This window comes from Gorilla gorilla, chromosome 1, assembly GCF_029281585.2.
Source record: "Gorilla gorilla gorilla isolate KB3781 chromosome 1, NHGRI_mGorGor1-v2.1_pri, whole genome shotgun sequence".
NCBI classification, from domain to species: domain Eukaryota; kingdom Metazoa; phylum Chordata; class Mammalia; order Primates; family Hominidae; genus Gorilla; species Gorilla gorilla.
In genome coordinates this window covers 176,827,262-176,844,312 of record NC_073224.2, presented here as the reverse complement: position 1 = coordinate 176,844,312, position 17,051 = coordinate 176,827,262, and the positions used below count along the sequence as shown (strand labels likewise).

Genomic DNA, 17,051 nt, shown 5'->3' with positions numbered 1-17,051 from the left:
CACCAACTCTGCCACTTACTATCAACTACGGGCAAATAATTCAGTCTCTCTTGACATCAGTTTTCTCATCTTGTATAGAAAACATCTTAACACAATGTTTGGCACAGAGTGACTGGCCTTATCAATGGTAGCTCTATTATTACAGAAAGAAAAGATTCTTGCTAAAAAATACAAACTGGAATAAAATCCAGAACTTAAAAAAAATCAGTTAAACATTCCCATCAATTGGCTAGCTTACTATTATAACAGCTATAGAAATTCACAAATATTTCATTGCAAACATTCTAAATCTCAGAAACAAAAATTTCATTATTTATTTATTTGTTCATTAGACAAACATAGGCCCTGGAAGTACAACAGTGAGAAAACCAACATTTCCTGCCCTCATCTAGCTTATAACCTAGCAGGTGCAAAAGCCTCAAACCATGTAAATCACAGACACAGTGAATGTTGAAATAGAGAATGTTGAAATACAAGGTGTTATGGGAGTTCAGAGCATGGGAGCTAGTCTGTTTAATTATGTTCTGAATAGAGTTTTTACCACTTACTATTAACTAGAAAAAAAAAAGAAAGAAAGAATTTGCGTTTTGAGTTTTCCTCCAAAAAGCCTTTTTCAATTCTAGAGTAAATTTCCCCAGGAACTAAGCAAGGCAGGTACATTGAAGGTTCTTTCCACAGTGCCCAACCAACTCTCCAGTCTTATTTCAAGTTGGGCTATAGGCCATTCCTTGACCTTTTCTACCTCTGCTTTTCCTCAAGCCATCTCATTTCCTCTTCCAACCTGTGGTGCTCTTCACTAATCTTCTATCCTAAAACACCCCAGTCCTCCAGACTAATTTTCTATGCCACCTCCTCCTTTCCCAATTCCCCAAGCAAGAAGTTGTCTTCCCTTCCTCTGGATTTCCCAGACTCATGAGTTGGGAACCACTGCCTATATCACTCCCTCATTATTTGACTTCTGAGTATGGCCCTTGCATAGATAGATCCCTGTGTCTAATATCTCCAGACAGATTCATAAGCTGCCTGTGGACAACAATCAGGTCTCATGCCCAAACACCTAGGATAGTGCCTTGAACATGGGGGAAATTTAATAAATGTTTGATAATTATGATGATACTCTTTCTTGTTTCAAACTTGGAGTTTTCAGATGACCACCTCAAGGAACTCAGTACTAAATCACCAGGAAGAGTTAACAGTCAGTGATTCTCCTGATTCTGAAAGAAATAAACAGAAGACTAACATTAACAGAGCTACTTCACTCCTTCTAATAAAACCATACATCAACCAAGTCAGTCATTCAGCAAATACATATTGAATCTCTATTATTTACCAGAAATTGTGGCAGAGCCTAGGGATGCAATAACTCATAAAGTCTATAGTCTTGGATGTAAGACACACATTTAAAAATGATTAAAACTACCACATCCCCAATTTTTTCTTTTTTCTTGTTTCTTTTTCTTTTTTCTTTTTTTTTTTTTTTTTTGACAGAGTCTTACTCTGTCACCCAAGTTGAAGTGCAGCAAAGGCTCACTGCAATCTCCACCTCCTGGGATCAAGCCATTCTCCTGCCTAGACCACCCGAGTAGCTAGAATTACAGGCACCTGCCACCACAACCAGCTAATTTTTGTATTTTTAGTAGAGACGGGGTTTCACCATGTTGGCCAGGCTGGTCTCGAACTCCTGACCTCAAGTGATCCACCTGCTTCGGCCTTCCAAAATGCTGGAATTATAGGCATGAGCCACCATGCCCAGCCCACACCGCAAATTTTTAAATAGACAAAAGACTTGAACAGATATTTCACAAAAGAAAATATACAAATGTCCAATAAGCCCAATATCATTAGACATCAGGAAAATGAAAATTAAAATTGTGATATACCACTGCACATGCATTACAATGGATAAATGATGGACAAGACCTAGTGTGGATGAGAATGTGGAAAAACTGAAACTCTTGTATACTGCTGGTGAGAATGTAAAATGGTACAACCACTTCAGAAAAGTTTGGCAGTTTCTTGTAAAGTTAACCATACTGTATGACACAGCAACTGCCTTTCTAGGTATTTACCCAAGAGAAATGAAACTATGAATTTACCAAAGACTGCACTCAAATGCTTATAGAAGTTTCATTCATTTAACTAAAAACTGAGGCAAGCAATCCATATTTCCATTAGCAAATACATGGATAAACAAATTGTACTATATCCATACAGTGGAATATTACTTATCTATAAAATGGGCAGACTACTAAAATACAACATGGATATATCTCAACGTTATGCTGAGCAAAAGCAGCAAGGCACAAAAGAATACACATAGTGGGATTTCATTTATATGAAATTCTAGAACGAGCAAACTAACCAATAGTCCCAGAAAACACATGGAATTGCCTGTGGCCAGGTGTCAAAGGGAGGGATAAACTGCAAAGGGGTATGAAAGAACTTTGATATTTGACATAAATGTTTCGTATCTTGATTGTGGCAATGTATAAATTTTTCAAAACTCTGAATTGTATACTTAAAATGGGTGCAGTATGTTACATGTAAATTACATCATAAGACCTGATTTTTCATTTTATTTTATTTTAGTTTTGGAGATTGAGTCTCACTCTGTTGCCCAGGCTGGAGTGCAGTGGTGTGATCTCAGCTCACTGCAATCTCCGCCTCCCAGGCTCAAGCGATTCTTGTGTCTCAGCCTCCTGAGTAGCTGGGACTACAGGCGTGCACCACCATGCCCGGCTAATTTTTTGTATTTTAGCAGAGACGGGGTTTCACCATGTTGCCCAGGGTGGTCTTGAACTCCTGAGCTCAGGCAATCCACCCACCTCAGCCTCCCAAAGTGCTGGGATTACAGGCATGAGCCACTATGCCAAGCCAAGACCTGATTTTTCAAAAACTATCATGAACATTGTCAAGAAGAAATACAGGATGCATTGGGAGATGAACTAGATCTTCAAGTGAGTAAAAAAGTCTAACTCTATCAATTGCTTGGTTTTAGTCTGATATTATCTTTTAAAAAATAATTCCCAGTATGTGTTTCTTCCATAACTAAAATATCACCTCTGTGAGGGCATAAGAGGAAAGGAAATTTGTGTTTATTAAATATTTTCTATAAGGCTGGCATTGCACTAAAAAATTTATGTAGGATATCTCGCTTAATACTAACATTAATCCTGAAAGGTATTATTATCATCCCTTTATAGTTAATGAAACTGGGTTTCAGAGATTAAATTACTTACCCAGTTTGCAAATGGTGGAGCCAGAATTTGAACCCAAGTCTGTCTACCTCCCAAGGCCAAACTCTTCCCCATGAAGCTCCCTGAGTGGCCATGGTTGACATTTTTCTGTGACTGTGCTTCTTCTACTTTTCCTTCCCAGAACATCCCTCTACCTCTTCCTTTCTGTCTGATTTTTTTCCTCATCCTTCAAGATCCAGTGTAGGGACCCTGCCCCCCCAAAATAGAGACCTTACCTTCTTCTGAAGTTCCAGACAAACAGCCACCATAGTATGACTCATTTTGACATTTAATCCTAACATGCCTTATTTCAACATCTAATTATTTTATGGTATTGTCTCCCCAGCCAGCCTGCATTTTTTTTTTTTTTTGCAGGCAGGAACTATACTATCTGTAGTTACATATAGATGCTGAAGTCACAGTAGCTTAAATTAATTTCCCACTCATGCGAAGTCCAACAAGACATGGTGGAAGGAGTTCTCTGAAATGTTGGCTTAACAGTCCCGTAGGTCTACCTCTCTTCATTGCACATATGCTATGTACTATCCCTGAGCTAGGTGTGTCACAGATATTAGTTCTTCTTTCAATTCTTTAAAAAAAATTTTAAAACGGATTTACCAAGGTAAAATTTATATACCCAAAATTTGCCCATTTTAAGTGCATCGTTCAGTAAGTTTTAGTAAGCATGCAGTTAGTTGTGCAACCATACTCCAGGATCCTGCTTTAAAACATTTTCATTATTCCAAAAAGATCCTTCATATCTATTTGCAGTCAATCCCTCTTCTCATGCTCAGCTCCAGAGAACCACTAATATACTTTCTCTATATATAGATTTGTCTTTTCTGGACATTTCATATAAATGGAATAATATAATGTCTGGTCTTGTGTATCTCACTTCTTTCATTTAGCATAATGTTTTTGAGGTTCATCCATGCTGTAGCATGTATCAGCAATTTATTCATTTTCATTCCTGAATAATGTTTCATTTATTGCATGGGTATACCACAGCCTGTTTATCCAGTTACCAGTTAATGGACATGTAGACTGTTCCCAATGTTTGGCTTTTATGAATAATATTAGTTCACAATATCTCTGAGATAGGTACTCTGATCTTCACTTTACAAATGAAAAAAATCAAGGCTTGGAAAAAGTAATTATCTTGCCCATGGTCAAATAGCTGGTAAGTTATAGAAGCCAATCTTTCTAACCCCAAAGCCCTTGCTCTAAGTCAGGGTTTTCAGATTTGGGAATTTTGCTGACCTAAATATTAAAAAAAACAAACAAACTGTTTTTTAGAAATATGAGAATAAACCTAAATGTACCATGTTTTTGTTTTGTAAAGGGCATTTTTAAAAAACCAACTACCCAGCATAGCGCCTATAGCTAACAATGTCATATTGTATACTTGAAATTTGCTAAGAGAGTAGATCTTATGTTAAGTGCTCTTACCACTCACAAAAAAATAAGGATAATAATAATACAGGTGGTGAGAGGAAATTTTGGAAGGCGATGGATATGTTTATGGTCTTCATGGTGGTCTTCATAGTGGTGGTGGTTTCACAGACATACACTCATCCCTGAACATATTGAGTTGCATACATTAAATGTGTATAGCTTTTTACATGTCGAGCATACCTCAATAAAGTGGCTTAAAAAATAAAATAAGATAAAAAATAAAAAACTACCGTCTACCATTTGAGTCACTTCATAAAAGAAAGGATATTTTTAATACCTAAAGTAGAAGAATAAATTTGGCTTTATAGAAAAGCTTGCTAAGTTGTATTTATTTTTCTCATTTTTCTGAAAGAGTTATTGAAAACAAGCTCTCATTTAGGAACCACCGTGACTAGCCACTAGGCTACCTAATCAGTAGAACACAAAGAATATGTACTAAACTCAATTAGACGAAATACTTCGAGCCCCTTTAAAAAATATTAGATTACAAAGTCAAGGCCTTATTAACTTTATCTCAGTTGTGCACAACAGATCCCTCCAAAAGGACACGTTGTTTTTACAACAGTGTAGCACGGTGAGATGGTCTCTCCTCTCCAGGAACAGAAGTTTTGAAACCCATCATACATCCAGCAACAATTCCAGTACCTTGGAGCAAAGAATCATGTTCCAGAGATCCAAAGACCAATCATTCGGTAACCATGCACCAGCCAGGTTAGCTTATATTTTGTTTCCCTGAGAACTAGAAAGTATGTAAAGGCCTTGGATGGCGATTCCATGGCAACGTATTTAAATCTAGATTTCACTGAAACCCAGCCTTCATGGGTACTGAAAGAAATGTGAAGTCTTGCTGACATTCATTTCGTGGTTTCCATCCAGGTCCAGTGGAACAAATGCCATAATTAGGCCTCAGAAGAGAGGCCAGAGATTGACTATGAGGTCCCTCCAGTCATGCCTCCAGGCCTTACTAGACTGGGACGCTCACACTGTCGCTCTCTGCTTTGTAGCTGTTTGTGCAAGAACAAAAGGACTTCAGTCTCCCTTGCTATTAATCCAACTTCACAAGCATGAAATTTACAGACACACACAAGAATTCATCATTGAAACCTTTTCCCCTTGTCATGTTCAGCTGCTGAAAAGTGGGCACACTCTTGGAAATGAATGTTAATAAAAAAAGAGAAAAAAAAAGAATGGACAAGCTTTCTGAATCAGCTCCAGACACCGTCTACCCCCGCCTAAACTACAGGTCGACATCTTGGGATGTCGTTTCGTAGGATGACCTTTTGGGGAAATATTTGAGTCTTTCCACAGCATCTAGTTTGGGAATATTTTGTTAAATTTTATTATCACTCTGAAAGTCAACTACTTTCCCTTAATAAATAAAATACATCCATAATGTAAGACCAATAATTCAATCTGTAAAGTAAATGAAAAAAAAAAGAATAGCTTTAAAGAGTCATAAAATGAATACTATTTGATTAGATCCAAACCAGTGGTATCAACTGGTTTTGCTCATTTAACCTGTCTCCTCATCATCATACACCCATCATTTAGCTGCAGGGTGGATGTGTTCATACTGAACTATTAATCTGTTTCAAAATGCCATAACATTTCCATGAAGAACTTCCTAATTTTTTTTCAGAAATTAAATGTCTGTTTAAAGTTCATTCCCTCCTGCTGTAACTAATTGAAATGAGATTTGGTTTATCTTTATGACATGGAAATGGGATTGAGTTTCATAATAATAACAATAATGATAACTCAATAGATTTTAGGAGTAGTAGTTAATAATTACAGTAATATGGGGGATATTAGACTGGTCTATATCCAGGCCCCCATTATTTGTGGAGAAGTGTGAATGGATGTTGCATGATCTAACCACCCCGTTCCTGATTTTGTATTTGTTTTCAGCATACACTGAATTTTAGAGCAGCACCGTAATTAAGAGGGGCCTCAAACAAGTATTTCCTTTACAAATCAAAGAAAGCATTAGCACAGCCCTGAGATATATGTTGAACTGTATTGCACTTACAATAGAAAAGACCTGATCTGGGGAAAATACAAAGAGGAGGCCCTTTCTTAGGATCTTTTTCCATCAGTATACCCAAGAGTAAGTAAACTGTAGCACTTCAGAAGTTACAATAAAATTTCCCACATATCATTTCATTTGACCCTCACATCAGCCTTTTGAGAGTGAAGAGTATTATTATTCCTATTTTACAGATAAGGTCATTGAGGTCTACAGAGGTGAAAGACTTGTGCTAGGTCACAGAGTTAGGAAGTGTCAGACAACACTGAAAGCCAGATCTGTCTCCAATTTCAAATTCTTTTCCTTTATCACCCTACCAGGGATTGTGTATATTGGGCTGAGAAGTCAAGAAAGAAAATATCTTTTTATCTTTCCCTTAAACACCAACCCAAGTCAGCCTGCTACCACCACCATGAGGCTTACCTTACCCAGAAGATAAAACAATGACACCAACTTTCACTTGGTTTAAGGTTAGGAACTAATTGATTATTACTACTGTTATCATGTATATGGTTAACTGCCATCATTTATTGAGCACCTACTCAATGCAAGATGCTGTGAATCATATTTTGTCTTTATGGTGCAGATAATTTACATGGCTTCAGGCCCTGTGTGATTTAACCTCTACTTACCTCTCCAGACAACATCTACCTCATCCTCTTTGTCACATCATTAAAGGCCCCAAACTCTCCTTTGCTCAAATTGTTTCTTCTGCCTGGAACACCCTTTGTCATCCTAGCCTACCCCACCTTACCTGCTATTTTTCAGGCCTCAGCTTAAATGACATTTCTCAGGTGCCACGATTTGGTTAGACATCCCTTATGATCTGCTCTCATAGCACTGTAAGCTCTCCCTCTCCAAGCATCCACTGTACCTTATGAGAGTTTCCTGTTTAAAGTCTGTCTTTCTGCTAGATTGGAAAGCACCATGAGAGCAGTGATTGCATCTGTCTTATTGATCAATATTTTCCAAAGTATAAATAAGAACATCACCATAATACAACAAATATGTGAGGCTCAGAAAACTTAAGCAATGTAGGTGGCTTAAAAGTAAGGATTCCAGGCCAAGCTGGGATCACACCTGTAATCCCAGCACTTTGGGATGCTGAGGCTGGCGAATCACATGAGAATCATGTGATATCAAAAGATATCTTTTTTTTTTTTTGAGACAGAGTCTCACTCTGTCACCCAAGTTGGAGTGCAGTGGCATGATCTCGGCTCACTGCAATCTCCACCCCTCGGGTTGAAGTATCCTCCTGCCTCAACTTCCCAAGTAGCTGGGGTTACGGGTGCCTGCCACCACGCCTGGCTAATTTTTATATTTTTAGTAGAGACGGGGTTTCACCATGTTGGTCAGGCTGGTCTCAAACTCCTGACATCATGATCTGCCCACCTCAGCCTCCCAAAGTGCTGGGATTACAGGTGTGAGCCACCGCGCCCAGCAAAAATGAGATCCTTTAAGAAGCATACCATGATCTCCCTATTTAAGACTGCAAACCATGCTCTGTAGACCTCCCAAACTCCTTTACTCAGCTTTATGCTTTATTTTTTTCCACAAAACATATCACCTTCTAACATACTATTAGTTTATGTATGACTTCTACATGCATATAATTTTAGTTAAAATTTACTTATTATGACTATTATTTATTATTTGCTCTTCTCACTAGGATGTCAGCATCATCACTAGAGTAGGTATTTTTGTCGTTATCAATCACTCACCATGAACAATGCTCGCCATATGCCAGGTGCTTAATAAATATTAGTTGAACTGAATGGAAGGAATTCTTAGTGTCTAGATTTTCCTTAACACATATTAAACAAAATACATTTGTTTTAGATACCAAAGATGACAAGTTCATTCGTTGTTTGAGATGGGATGATGTGTAATCCAAATTTTCTTCTGGGCTTCCCTACTTGTCAGCTAGTAAGACTTCCTCCCACCCTTAGGCTGGTTTCTCAATTATTAATATAAAAAGGGTCATGGTCCTTGTCCCTCCATCAGCAGCAAGGAGTCAAGAATTTGTCCTAGTCCTGAAGGAGACCAGCCCTTTTATAATTTTCTAATGGGAAAAAGAAATAGAAGCGGCTTATTCACCTCAGAAATTCTGCAAAAAGGACTGGAAACCTGGGGATTCAACTGGCTCGATTTGCAAAAATGTACAGAGGCGATATTTATTAAGCACTTGACACTCCAGAGAGAACACTGCTGTACAAATATGTCATGCCGCTTTGAACACAAGCAAAGCAGGAATCAGATACTATCTCCTTGCTGTATCCCAAGCCAAGGTGACTGTTGTAGCTTCATCTCAATGTATTTATATCTCATCACCAACACTGATCACCAAGGGAGCCAGCCCTAAGCTGAGCTGTAAAGATTGTATAGGGAGTATTGCTCAGACGCACTGTACACCATGCCTGACTTATACCAATGAGTTTCAAGGCTCATGCGTTCCAGATGAGCATCATACTCTGTGATGAATAGTAAGAACAAGAATTCAGATTGCAATGAAGACAAAAAAAAAAGTAAAGAAATGCTAAAATTATTGAATGAGACTCTCATGTGGGAAGCTGTCCTCTCTTCTCCATCTCCAATGCAAAGGCCACAATTCATTCTTATCATCTCTTACCTGAATTACTATAGCAGCCTCATCACTGTGCTCTCTACCTATAATTGATCCTGTATATTGCAGACATAAGAACCTTTCTAAAATGCCTACCTGAAATCATGGCACTCTTCAGTGGCTTCCCAGCTATCCCAGGAAAACTCCACAGCATGACCCATAAGTTCCTCCATGACCTGACCCCTGCCCATCTCTCCAGCCTCATCACCTTCCACTCCTCCACACACACCCTATGCTCTAGCTATACTGAAGTAGTTGCCCTAATGTACTCAGTACTTTCATGTTTCTCTGACTTTGCATGTGCTGTTCCCTCTGCCTAAATATTTTTCCTGTACTTTTGCCTACTCAACTCATTCATCATTTGAGATGTGTCCCCACTAGATAGTTTCCCTTGATATAATCCTATCCTAGTCTGAATTAGACAAATCTTTCACGCAACAAATATTATTGCATACTTACTAGAGAAATAACAATGTGGCAGTTCTTTAAAAATAATGGCTATAGATTCATTGCCATTCCTCCCATTGAGAGGCAGGGTCCATGTCTCTGAAATCTGTGTAGGCTTGAGGCATGGACATGATGCTATGTGACTTCCATGGTGAGATCTTAAAAGGTCCTGCTGCTTCCACCTAATTTCTTGACATATTCACTTTGGGATGATCCATTTAGGGACACTTTCTCTCAGAACCAACTTCCATGCTGTGAGAAGCCCATGTCACATGGAGAGGCCACACGTAGGGGCCTCTGGTCTTCAGTCCCAGTGAGCCTACCCTCTGAGTCCTCTCTGACCAGGGGCCAGAAAATTGAGTGAATATGCTCACAAACTATTCCAGCCGTCAGTCATTCAATTTTTTCCATCCGGGACCCCCAAGACATCAACTGAAGCAGGGATAAGACATTCCTACTAGTGTAGCAAAATTCTAACATTGTCGCCAGAATTCACCCCCCGTTCATATCCTGTGTAATTCCTTCTCTTTTGAGTTGGGGGTGGGAGGATGATGACTATGATAAGATATCACTCCCATGGTTAGGTTATGCTGTGTGGCAAGGTGAAGGGATTTTGCAAATATCATTAAGGCTCAAATCAGATGGTTTTGAGTTGACAAATGGGAAGATTATTTTGGGTGGGCCTGGCTTAATCAGGTGAAAGTCTTTAAAAGAGGTACTGGCCCTTCCTGAGGAGAGAGATTCTTTTGCTAGCCATGGAGGCTGCCATGTTGTGGAAGGGCCACATGGCAATGAACTACTGGCAATCTCTGGAAGCTGAGAGGGGCTCCCTGCTTACAGCTGGCAAGAAAGTACGGACCTCAGTCCTACAACCTAAAGGGCCTGAATTCTGCCAACAACCACGTGAGCTTGAAAAAGGTCCTCAGCTCCAGCAAGAAATGCAGCTTGGCTAACACCTTGATTGCAACATTGTGAGACCCTGAGCAGAGAAGTCAGTTAAACTGTGCCCAGACCCTTGACCAACTGAGATATCAGATATATGATATTTTACACTGCTAAATGTGTGGCAATTTATTACATAGCAATAGAAAAGTGATATACCTATTGGGCCCTGTCTGAATTCCTAATCCACAAAATCTGTGTGCATAATGAAATAGTTATTTTATGCCACAAAATTTAGGGTTGTTTATGTGGCAACTCAATAGATAACTGAAATAAGCAGTTATTGAAAAAGACAAAAGTCCCGTCCTCATTGCATTATTACCCCTTGTGAGGGGGAGAAAGACAATAAAATAAATAAGTAAAATATGGAGTATGTAAAATAGGGACAAGTGCTAGGAGATGAATGAAGCAGAAAAGAGGGGTAATGATTTCTGGGGGTGGTTTCACTTTTCGACTGAAATGTTCAGTCTAGATATTCAAAATACTTAACTACAGATGGCAAAGAACCCCAACCAGGCAGAACAGATGCTGACCACGGTACTAAAACAGGCCCCAGAGATCCCCCACTATGCTAAGCATTCATTGCTTAGTGTGAGGATCATGTATTTATATGTATATCCCTCAATGCAATAGGAATAAAAAGTCCTGGTATGTAGCATCACACCTCATTCATTAATTAATTAAACTATGGGCTAATCCAATGTTAATTGAATGCCTGTTGCATTAGGCCAGGCAGAGATGTGGAACTCCATGAGCACATCCTACTGAGCTCTAAGGTTTTATTGTGCAGCTGAGGAAGTGATACATACATGAAGAGTACTAACCTGCAGCAGTGCTAAGTTTCATGTATACTATTCTATTTCTCTGTCTCACCTACCATACAGTGGCTCCAGGAATAGGAAAGAGAGAGAAGCTGAGATATCAGAAATGCTTCTGGAGGTGTTGGAAATGGAGCTGAATCTTGAAGGATGGATATTTCCATTGGGGACCTTATTCGTCTTTGATTGCCCCCTAGTGCCCAGCACAGGGAATGTAAATGTGAGGAATGTGTGCCACCACTAGCCCGAACAGCAGACACAGCTAACTGATGATGGCTCTGTTGCCAGCTGAGCCCAGACTCAGCCTGAGAGTCCTTCTCAATACATGTAGCCACTACTAAAGGATCAGAGATGACACAGGAAGTAAAACCTGAAAGTCGTTTCTGGGAGCTCCATGCCTTGGGTGGGGTAGTTGCTAGTATTAATCAACAGTACACCTGGGGGAAAAAAAATCTCTAGAAGCAAAAGCTACTCTGGTGAGAAAGAGGATAGTCTAGGAGGAAAGTTTTGTACCGTATGGAAGCTCAGGTTTATCCCTTCACCCATAAGCCTCCTTCATGCACAGAAAGACAGTCTTGGTTTGTGGTTTGAAGTCAGACTGAACGAGGTCCAAATCCTGATTTTTTTTCGTTTATAATACATATGATCTGAAGTAAGTTAATTCATCTTTTTGAATCTCAGTTTTCTCATTTATAAAATGGGAATAATAATATCTATCTTGTATGGTTGTCCTAAGAATGTTTAAATCAAATAATGTATAACATATATAAATGTTTTTCTACAAATGTAGGCATACAATAAATGGCATAATATTTTATTAAAATAAATCCAGCTTCAGGCTGGAAAGAAATTCAACTTTGTCATTATAGGGACTTCACTTCACACCCCCATCTCCATAAGGGCACAGAATCGCAGTAACTTGCCCTTCACAAGGACGAACCCCACAATCACAGTAACTTACCCTTCACAAGGACAAGCAGAGAACTTTTCTTCTGTCACTTTTCAGCCCTATCTCACAGCTTGAGGACAGCGAAAGCCCGATAGCCACCAACTTGGAAGCAGGACCAGAAAAAATACAGTGGAAATTAAAACTAAACTAATATCTCAACGAACTGTCTTGCTACACTAAAAAGCCTCTAACATACTCCTTGACACATGGCATATGCCAATTATTTTTTCAGTTATTAAAATATACTTACAAGTCTCTATCATTTGCCAGGCACTATTTTTGAACAGAGGGTTTCTCAACATCAGAACTGTTGACATTTTGAACTCCATTCTTTATTGCTGGGGATGGGGAGGGATCCTGTCCTGTGGACCGTCAGATGTTTAGCAGCATCCTCGGCCTCTACCTACTAACGGCCAGTAGCAAGTCCCACCCCAGTCTTAGCAACCAAAAATGTCTCCAGACCTTACCAAATGTTGCCTAGGGAAAAACTGCCCCTGGTTTAGAACCCCTGAATGAAATAAATGAAAGAAAATTCTTACCTTTATGGACTTTACATTCTAGTGGGGGAGATAGACTATAAATAAATATAACAATTTCAGTATGGAGGGATGGAGGGGACTGATAGTTCCTTTCCCCTCTGCTTCTCTGGATAAATAAGAGCCAAGAACCATTCTGAAGACAGAAGCACAGGCATCAGTCCCTGATGAGAAGGAATTTCATTGGTAAGCAAAAATCAGACAAATGGAAATTGAATGATCTGAAATAACATTAGAAAGAAAAAGGATAATCATTTACATAACCATATTGAAGTATCAGTATTCTTCTCTTTTGGACATATTTCTGTGCATGAAAAGATAACCTCAGGATATCCACACACTAAAGGGATAAATTTCTCCTCCCTTCTCTCCAGCTTTGGGCTATTATTTTGAACACTTAGGGAAGAATTTAAAGAGTGCCCCCATTCAACAAAGCTTTACATTACGAAATAAGGCAGGGGCACATAAGAATAAAGAGTTATTTGGAAAATCACTGAAATTATTTTTATCACAATGTCACTTAAATGCAATAAAATTTGGTTTTAAACAACTAGATTTAAAAATCCCTTTATGTACATAGCTTTTGTACAATGTATAAAACCAGAGCAAATTTATAAATTAAATATAAGCAAACCACATAGCTAATGAAGTTCAAGTTATATAGTGGCTGTAGTTTTGCTAAAACTAGCTTGCTATTTGAAACAGGTCCAAATTTTGTGTAGCATACCAGTAGCCCTCAATGCTATGAGATGATTCGGCTCTCCCACCTGTTTTTCTCTTAGAATTGCAATGAAACCTTTGCCCTTAGATGTGCGGTAATATAATTTGACCTTCCTATAGTGTCAACACATCATTTTCTTATTAGGTCTGCTTCTTCCATTCCTTCCTCATTAGCCCACTAAAGTCATCTAATTTAAACACAAATGCCTTCACAGAGAGGTACCACAGAGCAATATTAGGTTATAAGGTGATAATTTGAGCGTTCAGAATATGCTTCTACTGCCGTTTTTCTCTTCCTTTGTAGGATTATCATTAAAATGGAAGCCCTAAATTTAAAAGCTCTTCTAGAAAACTCTAGGACCCCTATTAATACATCCATGAAACCCTAGACCCTAATTTGAAAGGTACTGGTATAATGGCTAAAGGCATCAGAATCAGAATATCTATGACTCAAAATTCTGGCTCCATCACTTATAAGCCATGTGATTTTGAGTGATAAATACACAATATCTCCTATGATTGCTGCATAAAACACTTTAAACAGTGCCCAGCACTTACCACATGCTCAATAAGTGTTAGCTATTTTGACTAGTGGCTATTACTAAGGAACCACGTGTCACCCAAGATTGGCTCCCACTGAAATTTACAACTGAACAAAACAGTCCTGGAGCAAAACTGTGAAGTTGTTTGTCTCTGCTTCCCTTCCCCTGCCTTCTCAATGCCCCTCTCACCCCTTAGATTTCTAAACATACCACCACCTGAGACACCAGTCTAACTCCCAGTTAACCATCAGCTCATTCTTCTGCCTCTCTTCATCCCACCTCTATTTTCTTCCAAAATAGGGTAGAATGGTTATTGATAGACTTTCAAAAATCATTTATTGAGCAACTACTATGTGCTAGGCACTTTTAATATTAACTTTATTTAATCCTCTCAATAAGTCAGCAAAGTAGGCATTGCTGATCCTCAACTGCAGAAACCACTGCATCTCTAATGTCAAGCACAATCTCTTGGAAACAAGAAAATCTCAATCAGTGTTCATTGAATGAAAGAATGTCACCTTGCCTGAGGTAATAGAGCTAGTAACTAGAAGAAATGGGCTTCAACCCCAAAATGGATTCCATGGTTTTTAATGCTCTTTCCTCTGCACCAGAGGTCAATACACTTTCTGTAAAGAGCTAGATAGTAAACATGTAGGCTTTGGGTGCCATGTGGACTCTGTTACAACTGCTCAACTCTGCTACCTTAGCACAAAGCAGCCACAGACAATACGTAAACTAATGAATGTGACTGTGTTCCCATACAACCTTACGTATGAATACTAAAATCTGAATTTCACATGATGTTCACATCATGAAATAGTACTCCTTTTGATTTTTTCCCAACTATTTAAAAGTGTAAAAACCATTCTTACCTCATGAGCTGTACAAACACAGTTGACTGGATTTGCCCTTGGGTCATAGTTTTTCAACCCCAGCTCTATATCAGGTTGCCTTCCAAGCTCCCAACTCTCATAAGTCCTCCCCTTGACCAGGTGGAATGAATGGAACTCGCAGTTAAATGGGACCAAATCTTTCAACTGTTTCTGGAGCTGTGCCATGCAGGCAATGGGTCACCTCCTAGAAAGCCTTCCCCACATATGGAAACCCATGAATTCTCCTCAGTGCCCAGTATACACAGTGTCTTTTCTTTAACCAGACCTCTGCAAACCAAATAAGTTCTGGCTTATTGCAGGATTAAATAAGGTGCAAAATAATAAAGTTGGTCTGTTCCAAGAGGGCAATTATCTAATCTGTTAATGAAAGAGCAGTCACATATCATAGCAAAATTTCATCTGGAATATTCATTACAGGCAAAATTAAGATAAGCGAAACTTGCTTTATCCCCTTATTAAGTCAGACAAATGACTACATATATTTTCCAGATAAGAGACTGTTTAGAAGAACGAACCTCTGTATTTTACTAATGTAGTTTCCATTTTCTTTTGACCAAGGAAATTCAGAACTTGCCTTGCTGTAAATCACAGTAGCTCTAGTTGTTTTTTCGCTCTCCAAATGAGACATTGCCTAACATCTAACATGTGGCAAGATCTGAGAAAAGTTTCCACAAATTGGTAAAATTCTTTCTACATGAATATGTAATGTAATCATCTTGTTAAATAAGAATAGATAATTTCCCCCAAAATGAATGCAATAAAGGGGCATAGAAAGAATAAATAATTCTAATACTGTTCTTTAATTCTGCTTGCAATTTTCCAAATTCCAGACTGATGGCAACATAGTGGGCCTATTCTACTAGGCACTCTTTCAAATGTTCATGCTCGTTAGGGAACTCTACAGGGACAGTAGGTCTAAAAAGCCCCAAAATGCAGTAAATTTGCATCATCTTATAGCAAAAGAAAAGGTCATTATTTTGTCATACTTTTCTATATTTGTGTCTATTATCTATGCTTGTATTCAACAAACATTTATTGAGCACCAACTATGGGGCCAGGCATTGTGCTAGATGCAATAAGGGGTCCTATAAAAATATCATCATTGTCCTTCAGGAATCACAGTTTAATTGGAGAAGAGATGATAATAATGATGAGATTGATTATGTTAAGCACATAATTATTGATTATGTGTCTGGCGTTGTGCTAAACGATCTTACATAATCTGATTTAATGTCCCCCATCCCAAGAACATATAAGATAGATGTTATTATTATCCCTATTTTACAGAGAAAGAAACTGAGGTTTAGATAGGCTTACTCACTAGCCCATGATTGTATAGTTGATAAAGAGGTGGATCTGAGATATGAACCCAAGAAGACTGGCTCTAGAACTTGCTGTACTGGAAGTTGTACATAAGTAACCATAATACAATGCTGAAAGTGATAGATGCTCTAGGAGAGGGACAGATAAAATACCACAAAAGTTAAAGAGAGGGAGAGGCAACTTTTGACTAAAACACTCGAGGGGAATTCCACGGAGCTGAGATAGAGAAAATTTGGAAATGGAGAGATGATTGGAAGGAGATTCCAGGCAGAGGTAACACCATGAGCAATGGCACAAAGGTGGAAAAACATAGGACACATTCAGGAAAAAGCAGGAAGTCCAGTTTGGTGCCAGCTGTCCATTATTGAGTGAAGCAGGAGATTAGGGAGAAAGACAAGTGAGAGAATACTCACAGGAGGTCATTAAAAGCAAATATTTCTGTGATATTTTAAGTGTACAAGATTCATGAGACAAATATTATTTTCATTTGACAAATGAAAAACCTGAGGTTCAGAGAGGCAAAGTTACCCACTCAGAAGCA

The 17,051-nt window shown here is 38.7% G+C and overlaps 1 long non-coding RNA gene across 1 annotated transcript in view; it reads right to left on the bottom strand.

Annotated features, from left to right (window-relative positions):
* Nucleotides 1-348: 348 nt before the first annotated feature.
* Nucleotides 349-17,051, bottom strand: part of LOC129527185 (uncharacterized) — a 169,483-nt gene continuing 152,780 nt past the window's right edge. Inside the window, exon 6 of the long non-coding RNA XR_008672177.2 lies at nt 349-1,214. This is a non-coding gene — a long non-coding RNA (uncharacterized lncRNA). The remainder of the gene's footprint in view (nt 1,215-17,051) is intronic.